This window comes from Aedes aegypti, chromosome 1, assembly GCF_002204515.2.
Source record: "Aedes aegypti strain LVP_AGWG chromosome 1, AaegL5.0 Primary Assembly, whole genome shotgun sequence".
Classification (NCBI taxonomy): domain Eukaryota; kingdom Metazoa; phylum Arthropoda; class Insecta; order Diptera; family Culicidae; genus Aedes; species Aedes aegypti.
Genome location: NC_035107.1, coordinates 117,235,618 through 117,256,674, shown reverse-complemented (window position 1 = coordinate 117,256,674; position 21,057 = coordinate 117,235,618).

Sequence of the window (21,057 nt, the reverse complement as noted above, 5' to 3'; positions counted from 1 at the left end):
AAATGCTTAAGAACTCTAAAAAGCATACTGCACATAAAAAAACAGTATAATATTCATGTCCTCGCAGTCAAAATAGGCAAATTCCTTAGGGTGTCCATACTGCCCCGTGTCCCCCTATATTGCCGTAAGACGTAGTTAACTTTTTTTTTTTTTTTTGAAATTGTTTATCGGCATGTCGGTCTATTATGCTCGAAGTAAGAGGGAGCATGGAGAAGAAAGCAATGAATACTAGATGGATAGGTACCGTAAGGGAACGGCGAGAGAAATTGGATTAGATGTTGAAGAGGGCATACCATATGAAACAGTATTACTTGAAACGTCACTTCCTTGTGGCTAACGTCCCCTATGGGAACGGCTTGGGTGTGTTTTGAGAATCGTCTTATCGTTGATTAATAACTGTGGTATCACGGAGAAAAATCAGCACAGTTTGAAACAACTAATTTTTAGGTTGAATTTCAAACTAGAACACTGTTTGTTCTTAGGTCTACGTGTGATTGTTTCAAACTAATGATTGCATTGAAAATGAACTAATAAAATAGTTGTTTCTAACTTGGGATTTTGGAAATCTAACAATAATTCTGGTAGTTACAAACCAATTTATTTGTTTATGTCAATTAAGCTTTAGTTTGTTCGTACCATTTATTAGGTTGTTTACTCTTGTTTAACTGATAGATCGACTTTAAGGTTGATTTTGGAAAAAATTTCTGGCTTTTCAGTCTATTTTAACAATTTAAAACAACTGTATGGTTTCTTTCTCCAACGTTTCGGTCCTTATTGGACCTTTATCAAGGACTCGAAGTTTTATGTTGTTTTTCGTCTATATGTTTGTTTGAACAATTAATCGTCATTGGTGTTATTGGGTGTTCACGGTTCTATTACTACCCGGAAACAATTTTATTTTTAAAGAATCGGAATTCGGTCTACCGTTCTACGCACTGGCGCAATTTTTCAAAAAATCAAAAAAGATTATAACATAACGTTTGTCATTTGTAATTTTATGAAAATTTTCACATATTTCTGCAAGACTTATGAATCAACTCCTCAGCTCTACAGAAATAACAGGCGAATAATCTTGGCAACCATCGATTGATGATGCCACCTCAGCCAGCATGTTTCTTGGTGTGTGTTCGATTAGCTGCATGGGTCGTATTGCTGTGCCTCTCCAAGTTGAAATGCGAACGTTCTGGCTTTAAAATTTTCTTTGATGCGTACGTTTTCAGCAAGTTGCGATGTTTACCACATAGACAATATCGACAGCGAGTGTCCCCCGGGGATTTAATTTTTTAAAAGCAGTTTACTAAGATAATAGAGTTACAACGTAAATAATGTTAATGTTGTCTAAAGGAAATATGTGCCCTCCGTGCGATGAACAATGTCCGGAGGCCTGAATAGTTGGAAATTAGTGCATTTTTTTTATTCGAACTTTAGATTGGTGCCTTTTGTGTATGTATTTGTTATAGCAAATACACATGGCGGTAGATTTGGTGTACCATGTGTTTGAAAACATGAACAGCATATTACCAGAATAAAACAATTTAAAGCAGTTTTGAGCAAAAAGGTATCCTTTTTCATATTACCTGGAAATCTAGTGATCCCGTGAACATAATCTTATGTAGGTAAGTCAAGATTTACTATATAATAAAGAATAAAATTGTTATATTGACCGGAACCCACTAGAATTCATGACGGATTCTGCCCCCAACATCCAACAAACCGGCAGACATTTCTTCTTCCTCCGATACTTTCAATAGCACTCGGTGGATAGATTGGTAAAGCTACTCACTTCCATGCTTGAGAAGCTCGACCGGGATCTCGTCCTTCTCAGCAGCCTTACAGTTCTTCAGCTCGCCTCCTTATCCTCTTCTATGGTCGGTGGGTCCACAGCTTATCAATATTCACCCCTTCCTTGCTACATTACGATTTTCGCCGTTCAACAACTCCTGATAGCAGCGTTGTTTTATCTGCGAATTCCCCACTCGATCATCGTACTTGGCGGGAACTGGTACAGTATTGTGCCGCGTGTCGTTGACCATTGCATAAAATCTCCGCATATCATTCCGGTTCATGTTACCTTGAGCTTCAACTATCATATTTTTTCGTGCTGTCTTCTCTTCATATAGTGGATTCGCTTTTCTTCAGCTCTCGCTGCTCTGTACCGGCCACAAGCATACGACTTCTGGCGACATTCTTCACGTCTGGTACTCTTCATCGAACAAGTCGTTTCTTCTGTGGCCCATAAATGCTCAAACAGTTTGACCAACATTGGCTCCGCCCGCAAGTTAGTCAAACCGATTATATGTATGCAACCGTTTGACCAACTGTCGAGGTTTGCTGCAGCAACACTATATTTTTTGTTGAATGATGTTTTGAATGATCTCGGCAAGTCTAGTGGATATGTGATTGTTGTTTTTTTAGAATTCTGTATATGTGGGGGAATATTTCTACGATCGTAGTAAAGAAGAGCAGAACTTTCAAAAATTAAGTACCGGTAGGCATATGTATTGATGAGGGGTTCCAGATATAATTTGCACGAAGAACTCCGGCAAAACTCTAAAATAATGAGGGGTCTCTGCCGGGGAATATTCTGAACGGTCATCAATATGGAAAGGGCTATGGAAATTTCTTTTAACATTCTATCTGGAATCTTTTAGTGGTTTCTTCTAGTTATTCTACTTTGAAGTTATTCCAAGAATCAATGGGATATACTAGGGATTTCTTTGAAGATCAATATAAAAAAATCCTCATGTAGTTTCTTCAGTAATTCTTCAGAGCTTACTCCAAGGCTGCTTTCAATAATTCCTCTAGAGATTGCTATAACAATTTCTTCAAAGCTGCCTTCAGGAATTCCTCTTCCAAGGGTTCCATCACGTTTTACCCAGGAATTACATCACGAATTCTTTCAGAAACTTCTCAAGGGATTCCTTACGAAAGTTATAACCAGAAGTTTTCCCAGGGATTTCACCAGGATTTTTTCAGGGCTTCTCCTATGATTCTTCCTTATATTTCCCCAGGAAAAGCATCAGAAATTACGCCTGGAATTTCTTCAGCCACCCTTTTTATTATTTTTTTTACAGATTCCCCAAGGGATTTCTTCAGTGATTCATCCAATGCTTCCCTCAAGAGTTCAACAAAAAAACTTCCATAGATTTATATAAGAACTCCTCGAGCAAAACTTCGGGAATTCCAAAACAAATTTTTCAAAAAAATTTTCCTACAATTCCATTAGGTATTCCTCTAGAAATTCTTAAAGAGATTGCTCAAGTAATCCCCAAGAAATCACTATAGGGAATTTCCACCACGAATTGCTCCTATAAAAAATGTTCCAGTGATTCTTTCAGTCATTTCCCTAGGAGTTCCTCCAAAAAATCCTCAGTGATTGATCCAAGTCCATGGAAAAACCTTGGATGTCCTGAAAAAATGAAAGTGACCGGCACCTGCTACGTCCTTACGGTCATCGAAGAATGTTAGTGTGACATCCATTACTAAAGACCGAGTATACCACTACATCTTCATAGTTTTCACGGGTTTCACATTTACATAGTCTTTTTATTTTCTAATCATCGGAACTCAAACTATGTCCACCATTTGGTGACGAATCATTCAAAAAGTTTGTAAATACAATATAGGACATTCCAAGTTTTTTTTATAATTACCGTCGTTGGGGGTGACAATGGGTCAAAAAGGGATATGTGCGATTTATTTTTTGAATAACTATCGCAATTTAACTCCAATAAACTTCAAATTTGGTGTGTATGTACTTTGATGGTACATTAACAACTGTTCAAAAAATTGAAGATAAATATTTATTCACAGCGGCACCACAAGTGAATGAAAAATGACCCAATCTCACCCCATAGAGAGGGTGACATTGGGTCACTGTAATTGAAATAACTTGTTTATGAGAATATGATTTCAAAACCATTCACAGCTGAAAAATATTGATAAAAAATGATGCAAACAAGACAAAAAGATATATAAGATGTTTCACAAATATGATAAACCCACTTAAAAGAAAGATTATACTGAAAATTGATGAGCTATGAGAAAAAATATGTAAACCCAACTTTTATCGTCAAGTTTACATAAATTTTCTTGGTGTTTCTCTCAAATTGTCTTCAAAGTCTCATCCCCATTGCTATAAAGTCCATTCAGTTTTCCCAAAAGTGTACTGAAACAGTGATTATTTTAAACCTTCGCAAATAGTTAAATTTCGGTGCGACATTCCACGATCAATACATTTCAGGCAGAAGTTGACGTCATAATCCCAGTATTTCAGCGATCCTACTCATTTGTACTTCCGTGAGATGTTTCTATAATATGAAAACACTGATAAATAATCAAATTTAGAAAAAACACCCTTTTGATAAAAATTTACGATGTTGCTGCGCACGAAACAAAGTTGCTGGTTTGAGAAGTTGTCAAAATGCGTTGTATTGTTATTCAATGCACAGAATACTCAAGTAGACTTGTTTGATGTTTCAGAGATGCTGTATTTAGAAAGAATAAACACATCTTAATGAAAAAAGAGTACACCCGGCACCGTAAAATGTCAAAAAAGTGGACTTGGAATTTCATTTACTATCGTTCTTGCTTGACCCAATCTCACCCCCATTTTCAATGTTTTAGACATCGTACCGGAAAAAATATTTTTTTTGTGGGAAAATCAAACAGATTCCGGAAAATACCTGTGATGTGTAATGTAAAGACTTTCAACATTCTACTAACACAACGATAGAGGCTAGAGTACATGCGTGATACTTTGTACAGCAGAAATTTAATGTTGTAAATTTTATCTAGTTTCAACATGAAAGTTTATTGATGTAGTAAACAAAAACTACTATTTCTAAAAATGCATATTGTTATGAATCATATGTAATAATATGTTCCCTAACATATGAATTATTAATTTTAGTAATATCAGCGTTATTAGCTGAAATATTTCACAAAACATATTTTTCCGTTTTGACCCAATCTCACCCCCTAGACCCATTGTCACCCCCATCGACGGTACTAAAACAAAATAGAGATACGCGTCCTTCGATATGTATTGTGTAATAGTAGTTTACGCAACAAGTTGCAGACGATTTGTACAGCACGAGTTGTACCTTTAATTATGATGAGTGTTGTAAAAATCGAGTTCTGTAACGAGTTGCGTATAGCATTTTTTGCAATTTCGTAGAAGACCACTTGAGGGTATCAGAAATCATATCGGAAAGCACTCACCATTATTCTACAATTTCTGAAAAAAAAGTTGTGCAATGATTTATGACGCAACTCAACACAGTTGCGTAATGATAAAGAGATGTGTAATGAATCATTACAGCACTGGTTTCAGTTGCGTAATGACTATTACCGCACTGTATAATTCAGTGCAGGAAATTAGGCCGTTTCATGGCAAATTGGCGGGATGAAAAACAGCCTATTACGATGAGAAATTGTGAAATAAGGTACAGTGGGGGAAGTGTAGCAGTGGGGTAAGTGGATCATTTGTCAATATTAAGCATAAATACTTGAATATGTTGAATGTTTTCGCACCATTGCTTCGTTCTAGGTTATATTCTTACGCCCACACTGAAACTATTACAAAACTGGTACTACACGTACACTAACACAAGCAAACTTGTTAGCTGCAAAAAGTAATTAATTTGAAAATTGTTTTCCATCAATCAAAAATTCATTGTATCTCTGTTTAAAATCGAATTCTTTTATTTTTTTCGACACATGATGAGCATTTCAGTTCTAATTGAATGAATCACAATGAAAAATGTGTCATTTTTATAAATAAATACAAATATATTGGACATGGTACACTTACCCCTACTTTTTAATGGGGTGGGGTAAGTGGATCAAGAATAATTATCATTTATTGGCAGACTACTTACGAGAGTTTTAATAAGCTACGATATCCGCAAATGTTGTTTTCCTTTATTTTGTTCCATTCCCAGCTTGAATTTGTCAAATTGACCATAGAAAATTTGAATTAATCCACCTGAAAGTTTTTTTTAACCTTTCTTGTATAAAAAATATATAAAAAGAATAATAATTTCAAAATTCACACGGAACTTTTCGTGGTTTATCTAAGCTGAGTTGTAAAAGAGCAAAATATACTTATTTTCCAATCGAAAGCGTAGTATCGTACCTTATTTGACCATATAAATTGTTCTAGACAGATGATACACATATATTCATAAATAAAATAGAAGGATTTCAGTTTGTTATTCAGGAGTAAATGTAACTAATATTTTTAAACCAAGAGTGTTTTTCGAAAATATCTTTAAGAATAATCCTAAAATACTTCTGTATAACTTATGCGTATAAATGGATGAATTTTCTCCAAATTTAGCTAGTTACAATGTTTTTTTTTGTTCAAATTAGTGTGAATTGATATATACATACTTTTTATAATATTTTGATTTAATAAAGATACTTTTTAATTTTAAAGTATTAGAATATAACATAAGTAGCATTTATAACAGGAGCGAGGGTAATATCATTCTTATTAAACATAATCACACTACATTTGTTTCGAGAACAGATTTTTTTTAAAGGTGATCCACCGTGGTGGGGCAAGTAGATCATTTGGCGCAAATTTTTAAGTCTCTCATACTCAATACATAACAATCAGAAAAATCGAAATAAATGACTATTTGAAGTATATTAGTCCCTTATTTGTTATCCACAGAAAAAAGTTTGAATTACATTATTCACGTTAGCTGTACATAACAATGAAGTTAACTATTGATTTTTCTGTATCCACTTACCCCACGGTACCTTAGTAGTTTACGGACCAAGTTGCAGAATGATGATTTTTACAGCACGAGTCGTAAATATATCTTACGAGGCTTGCCGAGTAGAATTATTACGACGAGTGCTGTAAAAATCGAGCTCTGCAACGAGTTACGTACAACATTTTTTGCAATTTCTTAGAAGACCAGTTGAGGGTATCAGAAATTATACCGGAATGCATTCACCATTATTTTACAATTTCTGAAAAATGGTTGTGTACTGGTAGGGAGTGACAGATACTACACACGAAATATGAAACAAAACTTTTCCAAATTGCAAGATAACTCCCACTCCCCAACGACAATCACGGCAGGCTTGGGAAAAATCGCTAGTTTTTTTTTTTTTTTTTTTTTTGTTGTGGTACCTTCGATCTTTCTGGACAATCATGGAAAAAGGGCCATAGTTTTATGTGCATCTAATTTTCATTTTGATTGGAAAATAGTTGAAAGATGAGTGTTTCAATACTTTATATTCGATCAAATTAAAATGTGCTATCGTGACATTGCTTTTGGGTGTGCAGGAATTGATTTTCAACCGGTTGTTGCCAACTTTGTTGAAATGCAAAAATATGTTTTGATGAATTACGCGCTTTCATCATGATTGTCCATCCTTTGAGATCCGGGCTCACTGAGACAGTTCTTGACAGCAAAATCTCGGCTCACCTTGACGTACATAAATTTTGAATCGGTTTCTCCCTCCCAGTTTGTGTAATAATTCATTACGCAACTCAAAACAGTTGCGTAATGAATCATTACAGCACTGGTTTCAGTTGCGTAATGACTATTCCCGCACTGCATACTTTAGTGAAGGAAAGTAGGCCGTTTCATGACAGATTGGCGTGATGAAAAACAGCCTATTACGATGAGAAATTGCAAAAAATATAAATTCACATCATTAGAGAACCTATCCTGATTACACTGCTGAAAATTACTCGGTTGTTTCAGTTATGCAATCGGACAATGTTGAAACAAGTTGAAAAATTTCGATATGCGAATCGCTGCATATAGGGTGGTTCTCATGTGTCTGCCATCACTTAATCACACGAACATATCCAAAAATTGAAAATATATCTAGTCCACCCCTAATGTTACCCAGCCATGGGAACGACGACACCAATTTCGTTTATCCACCCCTTCGATACAATCTCTCAGTCTCAACGCGAGGCGCCATATTCCGCTCACCCTTTCCAACAGTCTCGACAAATTGAGAGGGAAATGACACTGAAGGCGACACTTCCGTCTGCAAGCAAGGGCATGCCGTCCTCGACCAGCTGTTTTTCAACGAACGGATTTTTTCTCCTCTTGGATGTTTAACCCTCTAATACCCAACCATGCTTTTAGATGGGAAACCCTTTTGATTCTTTTTCGTAGTTTTTTGGTAACTTGGAAATTAAAATAATCTATTTATTTTTAAACAATATATAGGATCATTATACGCATATTTGAGAAGTTTTTCTTAATTTTTAAAACATGTTTTTGATTAGTAAAATCAACTTATTTTATGGAAACAAGACGCTTTGTTTTCGGGACGCCAGGAGTTTGTGTTTCGCTTTCGCGCGTTTTGCTGGGCAGTGCTTCGGAAAACCCAAGCAAGACAGTTTGTTTTCGGGACGCCGAGTAGTTTTTTTAGCATTGTGTGAGTACGAAAAGATATCCGTGTTCAGTCGAGGATGGATTACCAACTGGTGAGCTCGTTTCAGGCTTATAATGACACATTTTTTCATGACAGCGTTAATTTTATAAGTAGATGAAAAAACCTAATTTAGTACTATACCATTTAATTCCACTAGAGTTTGTATCCTTTGACAGATACACGTATTTCGACCTCAACTGTAAGGCCGTCTTCAGTGTCGTGTACTAGACTCGACTTTTATGTAATATTCAAACAAATTTTGTATGGTTCGTCACTACAAGTGTCGGTAATATGCCTGTTTTATATAATTTCTAAATACATATATTTTCTCTCTTTAAGGTGAAGATGAATCGAAGCCAAAGTTCAAATTTTCAAGAGCAAGGATCTGGAGAACCAAACATCCGTTCAAGCTAAAAACTTAATCGATTGGTCACCAGCTGGTGGTGACCAATCGATTAGGTTTTCAGCTCAAACGGGTGTTTGGTTCTCCAGATCCGTGCTCTTGAAAATTTGAACTTTGGCTTCGATTCATCTTCACCTTAACATTACTAAAAACATCTTTTGAATGGTTCGACATTATGGATGTTGACGTATATTTTAAAACTTTTTATCTCGAGACAAAAATATACAGCGTTACTCTTCTGTAATTTTCAAACAAACTATGTATGGTTCGTCACTACAAGTGTCGGCATCATTCCTGTTTAATATGATTTAAAATATATACATATTTTTTTCTCTTTTCGCCATTACTAAGAACATCTTTTGAATGGTTCGACATTATACATGTTGATGTATTTTTTAAATCTTTTACGAAAAACTTCTCGAGACAAAATGCAAAACTAGCTTTAAGTTTAAGTCGTATTTTTCCTCCTTATCCATGGATCGCATCACTGACCAATGGTGACTCCCAGATCTTTTCCTCGCTCACTAATAAACACCCTTCCCGTAGTGATTGTGGATTAGACTGGCCCACCTTAGTATGGGAGAAACATAAAGTTGTATAATTCCACGGGGCACCCACCAGGATTATTCTTTAAGGTTAGAGGAAGACTTCCTGAAAGTTTCAGCTCATTTGGTCGTTCCATGAGCTGGCGCAATTGAATTGATGTTTATATGGGATTTTCAGCTCCAACACATAGGAAACAGCACATCATCTCCTGTTTGAGTCAGGAAAATTGTTGATCACGTTCAATTGAACCCAGAATGTCAAAAACACTACTTGATACTATAGCAAACAATATTGTAGAAGGTTGTATGATGATTAAAATTGATAAAGTTGGTGTTTTAACTATCTGAAGTAGATTTGCAATATTGCATAGTATTCCTTCAACTTAGCTGGGTGGTAGCCACTAAGCGCAACATAGCCACCTATGACGCTGGGCCAGCTGCGGCACAAGGTGCATGCACATGTGTGATTGTACGGGAGTGCTGATCTAAGCCTAACTTTCAACAACTGAAAGCTTAATGAAAATGAGCTTAAATCCAGATACAACCTTCGGCAACTATGTTCATTAGCGTATCAACTAGTGAATTTGTCATTCTGGGCTCAATTGAACGCGATTGACTAGTGTACGAGAAGAAACAGTGACATAGGATCATTTTTCAATATATTTGAGACGAATATTCCATACAAACTTTGAATTGAATGCGCCAGCTGGGGAAGCAACCAAATAAGTTGAAATTTTGAGAAAGCTTTTTTCTTACCTTAAGGCACATATCTAGGGGGTGCCCCGTTGAATTTTACAACTTTTTTGTTTAAGGGTCAGTCTATTGTGGATATGCAGAGGTATTCTCGGTCTCTAGAAGCAACAATCATTACACCCTAACATTCCTTCCCCATCCCAAATGACTGTAGGAACTTGGCCGGCGCCGTTATTGATCAATAATATTAGACCATTGACATGTACAGTCTGCAATACTATGCTATGCTAAAATCAACTTACTTTATGATCCACAAATGCCTCAATGCCAGACTCTCATTCAATGTGTAATGCTACAGTTTATATTGCTGTGTGCGTTTGAAACGCAAATGTCAAATGCGGGAACACCAAACGCGGTAAGATTTTCCACAAGAAATGCGATGTCAAAGATAGGTTTTTCTATCTAGGTCAGCGGTGATTTAGATAATCGTTGCTAGGAGTCCTTTGATTGGTTTGTGTTACCGAATTTGGAGGACATTTAGTCAAGATTTGCACCTCAAATGCAAACAGCAATAACGGAGAGATCCGTTTCGCCTGCCGAGCTACGAAAGTCGTTGTCAGCTAATAGACTTGGACCTTCTTCGCTGTAGAAGGGATGTCATAAGAGCTTTGACTATTGCGGATGTGTTGCAGGGACGCATCGACTGTGGAACTATTCTGGAACAAATTAATTTGAACGTCCGACCACGCTCGCTTCGCAACAACATCATGCTAAGACTGCCTCTATTTCGTACAAATTATGGACTTCACGGTGCTCTTTGTGGACTACAGCGAGTTTTCAACAGTGTATCTTCATTGTTTGATTTCAACATTACCCGAGAGACGCTCCGTCGAAGATTTTCATTGTTTTTCGCTGAACGAAATATTTAGTCTAAGTGTTTAGTTTAAGTTTTATCGCCTGACTATATTTGTTTTTAAATTCATTCTTATTGTTTTTGACGTCACTGTACTTTGTTGTTAATGTTAGCATATACTTATATTTTAAGACATCATTGGGGCTACTACTTGCCTGTTGATGTAGTATAAACAAATAAACAAATAAACAAATATTTTTCCACAAACTAATTACCTTTAGACCTTTAGAAAAAAAAATCATGTTTTCAAAAAAAAAAACCAATAGCAAAAATGTGCTAAGATAGATTTTGATTAGAAACATTATATTTACAGTCATCTCTCAATAGCTCGATATTGAAGGGACCATCGAGTAAGGGAGGTTTCGAATTACAGAGCTCAAAACCTGCATCTGTGATCCATAGTACCACCGAGTTAGCCATGAATACTAACTTTTACCATGGTTGTCTAACTCGATATCGAGGTTACTATATATCGAGTAACAGAGATTTATCTGTTGATCGAAAATGAAATGTTGGGTCTAAAAGGGTCCGTCTTCGTCGTCAATTTCAGAGTTCTCTTTCCTCTGGCTGGATGAGATTGTTATCAACCATTGCTACAGTAGGGAGCCACGAAGGAAATGAATGGATCCAGCAATCATTGATCTCTGTGATTTTAAAACAATTTATTTATACAGCCACTTTCATTGATATTCATTTTCACTTTTTTTTGCAATCGGTTATCTGTTTTCTCCATTGAAAGATCGGTAGTATTGCTTTCGACGGGAAAAATCGACAATGCAAGATACGATAAAAACGTTGTATAATTTTCATGCATATCTTACTGAAATTTATTGCGCACTTTGTCAATGGATGAAGTGAATTAAAGTGGTTTCATTGATTTTTTGTTCAAAAGTTATTTTTTTATTTCCTTATTTTGGGATGATCTTGAGAACATCAGGCGAAAGTTCATTGAATTCACTTAAAAACTTTCCTTTGACCTGCTTAGATATTTTATGAATGATTCAAATTCTAAATATCAAATGATGGGTGTTTTAACAATGTTTCTACCATGATTCATCGTTGACAGGATTATAAGAAAGGCAGGCTATTTTTTAAGAATTCCGGACACTACTTTCACGGATAAAGTTAAGTGTGCTGTTTCGCTTAAGAAAAGTAAAGAAACTCATTGACTGAATGTGTCAAGAAATTTCCTACAAAGAGCCCCATTTGAAATTACATTTCTTATAATATTAGGTCGGATTCTGACAGAATTCAGAGAACGGGTTTTTAATAAAAATCCTGGGTATTATTCTCACAGGATCCTAAATTTCTGGGGTAGATTCTTCAAAATATTGTGGACTAGATCATTTTATAATTTTGAAAGGGACTCTCACAATGCATAGGGACTCTTAGAATGCTAAGCAATTATCTTTTTTTTTTTTTCAATTCCTTCAAATGAAATTAACTCCACTCACTGATTTTTGTTAGATTTTATGAGCTTCATTTACTAACTTTTGTCAGACTTTATGGGAATATTTGTGCGTTTAGGCATGTGGCCCGCGACAATTTTTTTTGCGATTTGGCCCGCGGTTCAAATAGGTTGGACAGGCCTGTCGTAGGGCATTGATAACTGTAGGGGAAAAGCACTAATTTTCGACCTACAAGAATTCTATACAAAGTAGGGCAAAATCGTACGGATGGGTCGAACATTGGTGCTTTTCCCCTACCACAGTTATGAATCAAAAATAAAATAATTCCGAAATAACTTCCAAAACGTATGCTTTTACTAACACACCATTCGTTTGCTTCGCAGATAAATTGCTGTTAAAGTGTTCTGATCCATAATATGAATAGGCCTATTCAAATGACGTCTCAAATCAGCTGATCGGGAAGCACTTTGACATTTCTTCTATAAAAATGACAGGCCCGTGTTAGCACCGGTCCTCCACCGATGTAAACAAATGCATAGACGGATCTGTCACATGAAAAGGCCTATAGATTTGATCCCTAATAAGAAACTTCCTTTCCCACTGATCCATATCGTTTTCAGATGTCAACACTTCTTCATAAATTTCCGCAAATTTTGAGGTGTATTCTCGAAAACAAATGTACCGTTTTGACTCATATTCCGAACACTTAAGGCCAACAGTGACTTCAAATGCATCTGATTGACATAAGTTGACTGATATTTGTGTAAATTTTCATTTCTTCGCAAAGTCTAACTGTTAGCTGTTAGGTGTACCGATAATAATGTTAATTTAGTTAGTTTTAGTATTGTTTTTACGTTAAAGTATGGAACAACATTTTGACTCAAATGCCGAACACTGTGCTCATTCTGTCTCATATTCCGAACACCTTGATTCAAATTCCGAACAGCATAAATCGTATTCAAATGAATAATTTAGCAAATAAATGTATCTGAGCTTGTTCTACTAGGCTCAAACTTGAGAATCACCACTACTCCCGCGGTATAAATGATATTGGAGACGTTAAAATTGAATTGCAATTAACTACCGTTTCTTTGATATTTGGTGACATATTTCAACGAAACATTTCAACCAAATCGCCATACAAAAACCGAGTGTTCGGAATATGAGTCTGTTCGGAATTTGAGACAAAACGGTATTCTGCAATGCCAGGTAGGGACATAATTTTGTTTTATACAGCGTGGCGTCACCATGGTTTCTAATCATATTTTGTTTTCGAAAATGACCATTAGGTGATCCATAACTAGTTCAAAGCTTAATAAAAGAAAAAAACATAAAATTTATCAATTTCTTCATTTATCTTTGACGTTAACTACGTCTTACGGCAATATACTGGGTGTCAATTGAAAATCTAAAATATTGCGATCGTCATGATATGATGTTAGGTTTCGAACTATAGGAAGGCTGCAACTATGGCAAATGTCAATATTTTTCAGTTACTCTCGACTGGTTTCCAAGTCCGTAATTAGTACGACGTGCTACATTCAACCATGTTGACAAAAATCATTTCAAATGTCAGAAAACGAGATAAAAAATTGGATCGAAAACAAGGTTGATAAAAAGGTATCGGGGCAAGATGAACACTTTTGTGGAGTTCGGTGAAAACATTATTATACTTGGGTGTCAAACATTCTGATTTCATGTTACCCGACATGAATTGGAACCAGATTATAATTTCCATGCCACAAAAACAGTGTAGCTTATGCCGACTTGTAAAAGATGTGCATCAAACAATCGAAGCATGTGATCCGACAATTTAGTTGCGAGGCTCCAAATTTATGATTCCGTAAAACAGGGTAACTTTGATAGGTTTTTCGAAGAAAACTTGAATATTTATGCATGCTGTTTCAAAGAATTATAATATGATTTTTTAAAACAAGTACTGGCATCCTAGCTGTCGATTGCAGTTGGTAGATTGCTAAAAGATTCATTTTGAATGAATGTATGTTTTGACGTTAACTACGTCTTACGGCAATATACTGGGTGTCAATTATTGATTCATTATTGATGGCATTATTGATCGTCAATCAGTTCGGACGCGTTTTTAATCGCTCCCGGTCGCGCACTTTTCATTTAAATTGTTATTGCTAACGTTTCGTTTTTTTTTGTACGTGCTAGATACCGGTGTAAAGTGTTTTGTGAAAATGAATTGTGAAATTTGCTTGTTGGATTCCGTTTCCGACTCAATTATGTGGTCGTGCATTGGGTGCTCACGTAATTTCCACCCTGCTTGCGTGGGAGTCAATATTCAAAGAGGATCGCTCCGGAAGAAGGAAAGAAGAATGGACACTTCATCCTTTGTGTTACCATGCTGCAGTTCATGTCAAACCATGGTTACTGCAAGCTTTGAGTTTAAGTCGCTTGCTGATCAACAGGCGCAACTAGCAGAACAAATTAACAAGAACACAGAGGTGATCCATCGTTCGACTCTACCGAACAGTTTGGGCGTGATCGATGAAGCCATTGACCGCTTGGAAGCTCTAGTGACCGATGTCAAAAATCAAAAACTTCGTTGGAGCCTATGAGAAACAACCCATTACTGGAAATAGATATTTTGAATGAGCTGAAAGCCATATCAGCAAATATTATGACGAACTCCAGCACCGAAGTTGAATCACTAGACCCCACATTGGATTCACCTCCAAGTTTAAATGCTGAATTGAATGCAAAAAAGAGGACAACTCTGGCTGGCGACTTTTAGGTACGAGGAAAGTATGGAAAGCGAATTGGGAGGAATACGACAAACGCCAACTCCGCCGCTTGGATCAGCAAAAGCAGGCCGAGAAGGCTCGAAGGCGACGTAAGCGGAACACAACTCGAAATTCTACAACCAGTAGAAACAGCCGTTTGGAAAATAATGTAAACAACGATTGCAACAACAATTACACCAATGCCCCGCGCCGCACAGTTTTCGGCAGCCGTAGATACGATAACGACAACAGCAATATATCTAATATGAACGCAAATTATCTTCCACCCGATCGTGAACTCCTTGCGGCGACAAAAAATCAATTTTCTCGACCACCATCTAATTATCGCCCAACTATTCGATTTGAAAAACGGGACACACTCAACCCTTATCAACCGGACGGCCCCACGAATCCACAACACATCATGACACAGAGAAGTCCACCTTCACCACCTTGCGAAGCATGCGCATGCAAACATTCGTGTTTTCGTCGGACTTGACGCTCTCTTCAGAGGAAGTAGATGACAACTTGACGCGTTCTTCAGAGGTAGAGTATAAGCAAACGACCCAGATAGCATTAGATAGTTTTAATGAAATTAACTCATCGAGTTCTTCAGTAAACTCATCAGGTGCTTCAAATGAAATTATAACATATTGTCAAAATTTTAACAGGATGAGAAGCGCAGCCAAATTGACTGAAATTCATCGTAAAGTAGCAGGTTGCGCATACTCTGTTATTCTGGGAACTGAAACGAGTTGGGATGAGAGTATACGGAGTGAAGAAATTTTTGGAAATAATTACAATGTTTATAGAGCTGATCGTAATTATCAATGGTCTGAAAAAAAGTCGGGTGGTGGAGTTTTAATCGCAGTTTCAGCAAAATTGAACTCTGAAATTATCGTTACCACTAAATTTAAAGAATTTGAGCACGTGTGGGCGAAAGTGCAATTGTCTGGCGAGACACATATTTTTGTCTCCGTATACTTTCCTCCTAACAATGCGTGCAAAGAAACATACGCTAAATTTTTTAGTGTAGCGGAAAATGTTATGTCTAGTTTACCCCCTGAAGTTAAGATTCATATTTACGGTGATTTTAATCAACGCAACATTGATTTTATACCAGATATGGACAATGATTATATATTACTCCCAGTCATTGGAGAAAGTGAATTGCTACAGTTTATATTTGACAAAATTGCAAACTTAGGTCTTAATCAAATCAATCATGTAAAAAATCAACAAAACTGTTATCTTGATCTCTTGCTGACAAACGTCTCTGATGACTTTTGTGTTAATGAGGCATTGACTCCACTTTGGAAAAATGAAGTGTTTCATACGGCAATAGAATTTTCTCAGTTTATTTCTAATACAGATTTCTATATTGACAATGAATTTGAGGAAATATTCGACTTTAATTCAGCTAACTATGACAACATTAGAAATAAATTAAATAACATTAACTGGCAAACGATTTTGAGAAGCAAAAATGATGTAAATAATTCAACAGAAGTTTTCTACAACTGTTTGTTCAAAATAATATTAGAAGAAGTACCAATCATTAAAAGAAGGGGTAATGGTTTCTCAAAACATCCTGTTTGGTTCAATAAAGAAATAATAAATTTGAAGAATCGTAAACAAAAACTACATAAAATTTACAAAAAGCATAAAAGTCAAGAGAATTTACAATTATATTTGAATATGAGCGTACAACTCAACTCAGCAATGCGATTGGCATATGAAAGCTACAACTCCAAAACTGAGCAAGAAATCAAAAACTGTCCAAAGAATTTCTTCAACTATGTTAAATCTAAACTAAAATCCAATAACTTTCCTTCTACAATGTATTTTAATGAAAAGGTTGGCCATACCTCACAAGATATATGCAACTTATTTTCAAAATTTTTTCAAGAAGTATACACAACATACTCTGAAGCTGATCGTGATTATGAATATTTCGATTTCCATCCTGAATTTCCTAACGATGTTGGTATCAGTCATATAAATGTGCATGAAATATTGAATGGTTTGAAAAACTTGGATGCAACCAAAGGAAATGGACCGGATGGAGTTCCACCAATCTTCATGAAGACATTAGCAATTGAATTAACTACTCCCTTATTTTGGCTTTTTAATATGCCACTGGAGTCTGGAGTCTTTCCAAAGATGTGGAAAAGCTCATACCTTGTTCCCATTTTCAAATCTGGCAAAAAATCTGATATTATTAACTATCGTGGCATTGTCCTTATTTCGTGCATTCCGAAGCTCTTTGAGGCTATCATAAATGAAAAAGTATTCATCCAAATCAAAAACAGAATAACTACAGCGCAGCACGGCTTTTTTAAAGGGCGTTCGACAGCCACTAATTTGCTCGAATTTGTAAACTATTCATTGAGTGCTATGGAAAAAGGAAATCATGTAGAAGCTTTATACACAGATTTTAGTAAAGCATTTGACCGTGTTGATATACCCATGCTTATATTTAAACTACAAAAAATTGGTATTGAAGCCAAATTGCTGAAATGGATTGAATCATATTTAACCACTCGCGAGCTAATAGTGAAATTCAAAGGAAAAAAGTCAACTCCAATACATGCCACTTCAGGGGTTCCACAAGGCTCTCATTTAGGTCCGCTTTTGTTTATACTGTTTGTGAACGATTTGTCGTTTATTCTTGACAAAATAAAAGTATTAATCTATGCTGACGATATGAAACTTTATTTGGAAATAAAAACTGCACAGGACATACATACTTTTAAACACGATGTACAAATCTTCCACACGTGGTGTCAGAAAAGCCTACTGTAGGAGATTATACTAATTGAAAAAATATATACATCTAAAAATACAAACATGAGCTGAAAAATGTGTATCGAAATTATTCATATCACAATGACTTCCCTTTACAAAGCTTAATGCTGTGAGAGACGGGTTTTCCTAATATTTCAATACCCCAAACTCAAACACTAACATTCAGCAACAAAATCGTTCCACATCCACGGGGGGAGTGTCTAACGGGTTGCATTATCCATCTGTGCATTGCATCATTCATGTGTATAAAAGCAGCACGCTACGGAGGGAGCGCTCATTCTATTGGCGAAAGTCATCGAGTGACGATCGGTCGCAAAGGAACCGCCAGCAGCAAGCGATAGGTCTTGCAGTGAAACGAGAGAAGAGGAGCAGCATCGAAACGAGCGTGTGGTCCATCAGTGTCAAGCAGCCTTCGTACCGGGCGGGTGATCGTCGATCCAGGCAGGGCACGCAGCGAGTCGCGAGTTTGCCGACGAGTTTTCACAAAGCGGAGCATCGATCCGAGCGATAGGCCTCGGAGATTTTGTTTCTGGCTTTTTCCAACTGGCTCACTCATCGGGTTCGTTGTTCGAACTTTTCGACGTCGAGTCATGATGAATTACGACAATGGCGCAGTGGAGGAAAGCAGTTCTCGGTGGAGGTAAGTTTTTTTTAATATTTTTTAATTGAAGTGAAGTGAAAAGAAATGATGGCATCAAAAATCAATTAGGACAGTACAGTATTCTAGGTCAAGCGATAGGACTTGACAAGAGAATACAAGGAGAATCTTCGACGAAAGTAGAGTGCAATGAGAAATGTTTTGAAACTACAAGAATTTCAAACTATTTATTGATTTTTTTTAATTAGAAGGAGCGAGAGGCCTCCTCGAAAAGAGACTTCAGAGTGTGTGATTTTCATTTCGGCATCAAAATTTAATTTCGACTGTATTCTAGGTCAAGCGATAGGACTTGACAAGAGAAATGGAGGCCGTATGATGTTTTTTTTTCAACTTTAAATCATGAAGTTAAAAGAATTAAAGAGTATTCATTGGATTTTCTTTTTGAGGAGCGAGCGGCCTCCTGAGAAAGAATAATCGGCAGAAAGTGTGAATTTCATTCCGGCATCACAATTCCATTTAGACAGTGAAGTATTCTAGGTCAAATGATAGGTTTTGGCAAGAGAATGCGAGAAGAATCTTCGGCGGAAATGATGACCGTAGAAATTTATGTTTAATTTTGAAGCTACAATATTGTTTTTTGTTTATTTTTTCATCCGGAGAAAGTGAGTGGACTTACCGAGAACAAAAATCGAAATGCATGATTTTCTTGCTAGTTTCAAAACAATTTTAAAAACTTTAGAACGCGTGTTAGAAGTGGAAATTTTCAGAGCGTTTGGTCTCGTTTATCAGTGATGAAAAAAAAACAGAACGTACATCTGATGAAGTGTCTTTGTTTTTTCGCAGCGAATCACCGGACACGATTTACATCACGCGACCAAAAGTTACAAAAACTGAACTCAGAAATAAACTGAAATCCGAAAAAGCTCGTACTGCTGCGCTACTCGAAGAGATAAAACAATTGCGAGAAGAAAATGAACAGTTGCGCAAATCGGGCGTAGGTGTTGTTACAGCTGCTACGAGTAATAATGATGAGGATACCAATACGGTTTCAAGTGGCACTCAACAAACCGAGTCGTCAGTCAAAAATGAGGAGTCGAAGTTGTTGTCTAGTGTTCATCAGCTTTCCATCTCTTCTATAAATGTAAATGTAAACCGGATGTGGAAGGAGAAGGCATACAGCGCCATTCGTTCGAAATGTGGCGAGATTTACTGATTGATTCGATGAAGTTACTGGGAGTAAAGGATGAACCGACTATGTTCACCATTTTTAGAGTAAAAGCTGGACAACAACTTCTTGAAATCTTCAAAAACACGAAGTCAGACTCTCTTGCGCCGGATGAAAATGAGTTCCCTTTCTCGAACGCTCTACACCGGCTTAAGTCGTACTTCGGGTCTGGATCAGACGTTCTGTTGCAAAGGCGAAAGCTGGCTGTGATGGATCAAAAACCGAATGAATCTGATCTCTCCTACATCAGTCGTGTGGGAGCAGTTGCTCGGCTTTGCGACTATGAAGAAGGCAAAGAGTTTGAGCAGATCGTAAGTACCATCGCCGAATACGCTACAAGTAAGGAAGTTCGTGCCATTGCTCTCAAAATGTTGAGTAGAAACGCATCATTTACGGACCTCGTCGATAAAATCCGAGAGCTGGAGGCGATTCGGCTAAACGAAGAGTTTTTCATGAGGAAGCGAATGAAGTCTGAGCCTGCAGCAGCGCTGGCACCAGTACGAGCGGATTCTCCAAGCCAACCAAGATACGAGCATCGAAGCCCACAAAACTATCTCCCAGCAAGAAGCTACAATCGTTCTAATGCCGGGTCGGGGAGGTACTCGAGAAGTCGTGCTTCAACTGGTGGCCGCCGTGAGTTCAGCAGATACTTCAGGACATCTCGTGACAGGAATATTGTACCACCTCGTGAAAGGAGCATCGGTGCTTCTCGTGAACGTGAAGGCAGATGTTGGCGGTGTAACAGCGTTTACCACTTGCCAGTGGATTGCGATGCGGCAGACAAAATTTGCAGAAATTGCGGTGTGATGGGGCATATTGCGAGAGCATGTTCCCGACGATTCCCCAGCAGTTCATCATCACGTAAGAGGGTTTCGGAAGCGGACATCACAGGAGATGGTCCAAGTTCCAAGCGGATGGCAGCTATCGAAGCTCCAAAACTTGAGAATGTTGACAAAGAAGAAGTAAGTGGATTTGACGAAGCATAAAGTTTCAAGTCGTGAAATTTGAATTCTGAATATTGATTTTTTTTTTTTGTTTTAAATGAAATGCTGTATTTTTTTTATTGATTGATAAATATAATGAGCTGAAACATTTTTGCATATTTTCTGTCCAGGTAATTTCATCTGATATATTCGAATTGGTATCCGCACTAAACATTGGAGATGAAGGAATGATCTCAGTAACGTTAGCTGGCATGCCCTGCGAGTTCCTAATCGACTCCGGGGCTCAAGTTAACACGATTTCTGAGAAAAATTTCATCAAATTGAACAGTGACGAGCAATACCGAGCACAAATTT